Source organism: Mus caroli, unplaced genomic scaffold (assembly GCF_900094665.2).
Source record: "Mus caroli unplaced genomic scaffold, CAROLI_EIJ_v1.1 scaffold_12520_1, whole genome shotgun sequence".
NCBI lineage: Eukaryota > Metazoa > Chordata > Mammalia > Rodentia > Muridae > Mus > Mus caroli.
In genome coordinates this window covers 9,027-13,752 of record NW_018390398.1, presented here as the reverse complement: position 1 = coordinate 13,752, position 4,726 = coordinate 9,027, and positions in this window count along the sequence as shown.

Genomic DNA, 4,726 nt, shown 5'->3' with positions numbered 1-4,726 from the left:
ATTTGGGCTGGTCTGTAGTCCTGGCTACATATGTAGCAGAGGACTACCTGGTCTGGCCTCAGTGTGTGAGGATGTACTTAAGCTTAATCTTGTGGAATTTTGATGCCCCAGAGAATAGGGATGCTGGTGGGGGTAAGGTAGAGTTGGGTAGGTGTTTGGGGGAGCACCCTCTCAGAGGCAGGAGAATGGGGATAGGTTAAAGAACTCTGGGAAGGGAGACCAGGAAGGGGGGAAAATTTGGAATGTAAATAAAATAATGAAAAAAAAACTAGAAATGCAATTTTTCAGAAAAATGAATATAAATTAAAGTACAAAATATATGTAATTGTTGTCATTAATATGAATTTATAAAAAGTATTAATAAAAAGCATTCAAAAGTAAAAAAAATGGATAATATTTTGTATTGATCAACTTACGTCTCTACATATCAACTTACGTCTCTTTCTCTAATCTATGGTTGATATACCTAGTGAAACTCCATTAGAGAAAACTGATTTTTCCTTTCCAAGGTATCAATTGCAAATAACTTCTTTCATAGACGTGGGACCTTGTGTCTACTTTCCCCTCTCAGTTCTGGGATCTTGTCTCTTCTGAATAGTATAGATTATAGTCTCTCCAAGTTTGTGTGTGAATTACTTCCATTGAATTTCGAATTTAATGTTACCTTGGTGTCATACACTACCTCTGATACATAAAAATCTTTTTATGCCTGTTTGTGCATGGATCCATGAGCCTTGAGGTGAGAGGTTTGATGAAGAACTGCCATTTAGGGATGAGAGCTCCAAAAGTTTCACACATTCTCAAAATTATCTACTTGTAGGTATCTGTGCTAATTGCCATCTTCTGCAAGAAGAGGATTCTCTGATGAAAGGTTTTTTTTAATGTTCTATTATGTGGGTATAGCAATATGTCATAGAAAATCATTTTATATATGCTCCACTATGCCCTTTATGTTTATAGCTGGCTTATTTATTATAACCAGGAGCTAGAAAGAACTCAGATGTCTTTCAACAGAGGAATGAATACAGAAAACGTGGTACATTTACACAATGAACTACTGTTCAGCTATTAAAAATGATGAATTCATAAAATTCTTAGGCAAATGGATAGAACTAGAAAATATCATCCTGAGTGAGGTAACCCAACTGCCAAAGAAAACACATGGTATGCACTCACTGATAAGTGGATATTAGCCCAAAAGCTCCAAATAACCAGGATACAATTCACAGACCACATAAAGCTCAAGAAGAAGGCAGACCAAAGGGTAAGTGCTTTGGTCTTTCTTAAAAGGTGAAAGAAATACTCATAAGAGCAAATATGGAGATAAAGTGTAGAGCAGAGACTAAAGGAAAGGTCACCCAGAGACTGTCCCACCTGGGGATTCATCCCATATACAGTTAACAACCCCAGACACTATTGTGGATGCCAAGAAGTGTATGCTGAAAGGAGTCTGATATGGCTGTCTCCTGAAAGGCCTTGCCAGAGCCTTACAAATACAGAGGTGGATATTAGCAGCCAAACATTAGACTGACCGTGAAGTTCTTAATAGAGGAGTTAGAAAGGGATTGAAGGAGTTGAATGGGTTTGCAACCCCATAGGAAGAACAGTATCAACCAACCAGACCCCCCAGAACTCCCAGGAACTAAGTCATCAACAAATGTATTCACATGGCTCCAGCTGGATATGTAGCAGAGGATGGCCTTGTCATGCATCTATGAAAGGAAAGGTCCTTGGTCCTATGAAGGTTTCATAGATACTCCAGTGTAGGGCAATCAAAGGCAGAGATGTGGGAGTGGGTGGGTGGGTGGAAGAACAACCTTATAGAAGCAGAGAGAGTGAGGATGTCATAGGGTGTTTCCAGGAGGGAGACCAAGAAATGGGATAACATTTGAAATGTAAATAAAGAGAATATCCAATAAAATATAAAACACTGGAAAGTTGAAAATAAAAAAAAAACAAAGTCATTTTATTACTATCTTCATATAGCTGAATTATAATATTAGGTTTTCTATGGGCCTATAAATTATCTAGCCTCAATTCTTGTAGAGTCTATAGTGTAAAGTATGGGATTCTCCTCATGGAGTGAACTAGCCATGATCTCCAAGGAAGCTTTCCTGATAGAATGAATAAATACAAATTAAGAGGGATTTTTTGAGTGGCTTACAGGCTGCGTTCTTGGTAACCCAACAATGGCTTTCTTAAAACACAGTGGCCAAGAATCTTTTATTGTTTAGTCTATGAGTCTTGCTGTTACATTATGAATTCTAAATTCATCCTAGAGGATTCTGAGAGAGCTGCTGGTTTTACATCTAGTTGGATTCTCAAGAAATAGGTTACAATACCACCAAATCAATCTCTCTGGATATTTTAGAATACGCAAACTTGCCAGTGAGTGAGTGAAAGGAGGCAAAATGCAAAAGCCTACTTCTTCCATGTTTTAAAAAGTAGTCTACTACTACTCAGTGTGGCCTAGATCTGAGATTAGTTTTCTAAAATATCCACTCAAGAAAATGACTCAGGGCTGGTGAGATGGCTCATCAGTTAAGACCATCAACTGCTCTTCCAAAGGTCCTGAGTTCAAATCCCAGCAACCACATGGTAGCCCACAACTATTTGTAACAAAATCTGATACCCTCTTCTGGAGTGTTTGAAGACAGCTACAGTGTACTCACATAGAATAAATAAATAAATCTTAAAAAAAAAAAGAATATCACTCAGTGGCATACTCAGACATGAATAATTTTCAGTTTCACCCAACTGACCTAGGAACCCAAATGAGTAGTTCTCGTGTGACTTCATATTAGAACAAAACCTTGAATTAATAAAATCAAAATATGGAACTACTAGGGACATGAAAATTGCAAGTATGTCCACATGCAATGTGAAGAACAGAAAATGGGATACAAAGAGTCAAATTCCCTGATTATGTATGGCCAGCTTTGCTATCACAAACTTTGACTAAATTGTCATTTTCCTGGAAGGAAGATACAAAGAACTTTTCACTACACAGAATGAATTATTGCATTTCTTATTCAAAAATACATTTTATTAGAAAATATGGAAGTATGATATGAAAGAAATAGTAGGTAGAGGAAAAATAATGAGATAGAAGTTGAGATTAAAAAAGGACATGCCTTAGGCTTGCAAAATGATAGTATAGAATAGTAACAGACACACGAGAAGAGGAATGGATGACTAAGAGATGGTCTGAGAAACTTTGAGTGTACCTTAAATAAAAAAACCCCACACTGGTTGTTTTCATATTTAAACTGTTCCTTCTATACATGGATGGCCACATTTACCCATCGTGGCAAGAATTGGTGCACTATTTGAGACATGGAAAATTCCACTTTCATGTTCTTCCAGGAAGAGAAATGCCAGAAGGAAAATGGATGTGTAATTTGTCCCACTGGGACCTCTGGTTTGATTGTGAGTGTGAATTCAGCTGTCACCTGCACCCACTCCCACATGCTCCAATAATTTCCATATCCTCCTATGACCTTGAGGCAGCATGCCAGTTTTAGATACTTTCTCAGGTAAAGAGGAACCCATCAAAATCAATCTATTCTGAACCTCACACCAACATGATTGTGAAAAATGAAAGTATGTGAACCATCTGAAAAACCTGACAGACATGGCAATATGACAGACCTTCCACTTAGGAATGATCCCAGGAGCAACTAAATGAAAAACACCATGGAAAGATGGCAACTCTGAGAGGCTGTTCAGAGATGTGAAGCTCACATAGTCATGCCAGTAATATGACCAACAAGTGTCCCATGAGGCCCATTTTCTTTTTGCAGTTTCTTCTGATTTCCAATTTCTTCAGCCTCCAATCAGTTTGCCTCCCCAATTGCCTCAATTTTATCTAAACGTCTCTCATATTAATGGACAGCTCCAGAACCATCACAATTTTTCAAGGAACTCAAAGATGATCTCATCTCCAATGCACCTTTTCCTATATCTGGGGTCAATGGAGATAAAAGCATCAGATAGAAGTCATTCTCCAATTGAGTGTTATAAATAGGCACCACTGACCCTCAGGCAGGTACTGCCCTTCTAGATGGTTTGTGCTATACTAAAATGGAACCTGAACCTTAGGGATGATTTAAATGAAAAAAAAAAAAGCCAGGATTTCATACAAGAAGATTCATCACTGATGAATATCCCTAATTCTTCCATTTCTACAAGTACCTGATTTTTGTTCAGAAGTCAGGTTGAACATTGTTCAAACTCTGTTCTTTAAATTTAGTAATAAATTCTAGCACAAATTATTTGATCTAAAATACAGGGTAGTTATTTTTAATAAAAACACACTGATCATATTTGATACTCCTTAAGATTATTATGGTATATGCAGTATTTATTTTGTATACTCTCAAAGTTACTGGCTATCCATCATGTAACATGAGAGTCAGAGTCAAATATCCTGACATGGATGCAGAACTTGACCTTTGTATTCATTTAATTCTCTCCTATACAACAAAGCAATGTATTTCCTCTTTCAGTTTTAGACATTCTCTGCCATCCATGTTTGAACCCCAAGAGACTGCTGAGAAAGCATAAAATTGAAAAGCCCACACATTTTAGGAACTCTATACCTCCTTACTTAGCATCATTGAGGTTTCAGTGCTGGTCCGTAGAGCTCCTCAATTTCTACATTTTATTAAATAGAGTGGCTAAGATCTGAGTAAAAATTTCAGGAATGACTGATAGACTCTTTTTG